At 33.8% G+C, this 2,348-nt stretch overlaps 1 pseudogene; it reads right to left on the bottom strand.

Moving 5' to 3' along the window:
* Positions 1 to 421: 421 nt before the first annotated feature.
* Positions 422 to 683, bottom strand: LOC123609805 (annotated as a pseudogene).
* Positions 684 to 2,348: the final 1,665 nt, after the last annotated feature.

Here is a 2,348-nt window from a genome sequence, read left to right on the forward strand (position 1 = left end):
AGACACATAATTTTAAAAAGTTTTAACAAATAAAACCAGATGTCACCTCCTTTCAGTTTCCTTGCTCTTGTTACTACTTAAAGGCAATTATTTTGAACTTTTATACTTCTTTGAAAAAAAATTAAAAAAATAAACTACTTTGTGGTGTTTGCTTACATATTCCTAAATCCTTTCAAAGCATTGATAGCTTTTGGTGTGTTATTTTTAGATATTTTATATTTACTTTATGTTAAAGTAGGTAAAACCTCTAGTTCTTTTTTCTTCTTTTCTTTCTTTCTTTTCTTTTCTTTTTTTTTCCTTTCCTTTTTTTTTTTTTTTTTTTTTTTCACTTTTCCAACGAGTATTCATCATTGGCTAGGCCATGATTCAGGATCCCAGAGTTGGAATCACCATGTTCTCAGGTCCTCCTTCACCACCCTGTTCAGATCTTCACAGGAAACTTGCCTTCTGCCCTGTGGTGGTCCAGGCTGACACACAGGATATGGGGCAGAGGGACTTGTCCACACGCAGGTACCATTTGCACGGGGAGACATCACCACCCCCTTAACACTCATTGCCTTCTCACAGTGGTGAAAGTCCCAGTGGTTCTGGCAGCAGTTCCTAATCTGGTTCTGGTTGGGGAAGTGGTTGTCAAAAGGGGCAGTCTGTTAGTTCATGATTTTGGTCTTGTTGTCTTCTGCCATGCTACTGACTCTTAAAGACACCCTGAAGCACCCTCAGCAAAGATGGAACGTTTAGTTCTTTTACATTCCCCTTACAATTCACATATCAACCCAATATAGTTATAACTCAGTTTTTAAAATCTGTAGCTAGAATTATTATTATGACTTTGCAAACCTTTTTCATTGCTGAGCTAAATGGTACAGATGTAGGTTCTTTATCTGCACTTTAAATTTTTCCTGGAGTTAATCATTGCTTTCTTCTTTTCATTTATTTTGTTTCTTTGAATCAGGAGTTAAGTTTTCTACCCCTTCCAATAGTTCTGCAAAGTTTCTCAATAGATTTCCAACTATTTAAACTTATCAAATAATCTTTCATATACTTCTTTTTAATGTAGGATTTTTCTCTTGAAACCATCCATCCTCCTCTTCTAATCTGAACAAATTACTATCTATGCTTGCCCTTGACTGTGGAATTTCTTTCATATATCTCTCATGCTTGACCTCAATTTCTCAGGACTCATGTTTTTTTCTTCTTCATTTAGTCACACATTTTGAAGAGAAATTTCTCCAAATCTTCATGAAAAAGGATAAAAAAGAAGTAAGTAATTTTTTGAGTCTTTGAATATTTGAAAAATCCTTATTTTTACTTTATTTTACCTGATTGATATTTTGGTTGGCTCTAGAATTTAGGATTAAGAATCTTTTTTTTCCACAAAGAATCTGGAGGGCATGGTCTTTGTCTTCTAGCATTTAATTTTGTAGTTGAGTAATCCATTCCCAGTCTTTTAAAGTAATTTTATTAAAAAAAAATCTGGAAGCTGTTAGGGTCTTTTCCTTCCTTCTTTCTTTCTTTCTTTCTTTCTTTCTTTCTTTCTTTCTTTCTTTCTTTTTTCTTTCTTAGATTTCATAATTAAATGAGTTGGTGTAAGTCCCTCTACCCTTATTAATTTATTGAATATTCCATTAGTCCTTTCTATGTAGAGATTATTTTCCTTATTCTGGGAAATATTCCTCTTCATCTTTTACTCTTCAGAGTGGGGGATAATATTCTCCCCATTCTCTTCTTTATGAATTCTTTCTGGAATAGGTACTTGCTGAATGTACAACATCTTGGATCAGTTTTCCAATTTTCTTTTTTTGCTTTTCTATTTACTGTCATTTTTGGCTTTTAAATTCTATTTTCTAGGATTTTTTTTTACTTTATGTCATTTATTGACTAACTCGTTTATTGACTATTTTGTTTGGGTATTATTTTAAATTTCAAAGAACACTTTTTCTTTTGTTTTCTGATTATTCCTATTTTTATAAAGTCCTAATCTTGTTCCACTAAAGAAAAATCAGGATTCCTTCAATATTTTTTCCCCCCAACCCCCGCACCATCTTAGCTTTCTCTGAAGTGCACTTTACAGTTTGTTTTGGTCATTGTTTTGAATATTTCAGACTGTCCCTTGACATTCTCTGATGATCAATATATATTCAAGATGAAACATTAATAAAGAGATGGGAAGTTCTTTGTGTTGGGGCAGATTTGTCCATTGGATTGGTAGATCTGTGTAATTTTTGTGGAGTGGTTGAGTGTTCCTAGAGAAAGATCCTCCAGGCTTCTGCTCTGAAATTGTAAGTCTCAGCTGGCATACGGGGGGATGGATAGGTCCAGGAACTGTTTAGCTCACCACTGGGTATTGA

This window comes from Leopardus geoffroyi, chromosome B2 (assembly GCF_018350155.1).
Source record: "Leopardus geoffroyi isolate Oge1 chromosome B2, O.geoffroyi_Oge1_pat1.0, whole genome shotgun sequence".
Classification (NCBI taxonomy): Eukaryota; Metazoa; Chordata; class Mammalia; order Carnivora; family Felidae; genus Leopardus; species Leopardus geoffroyi.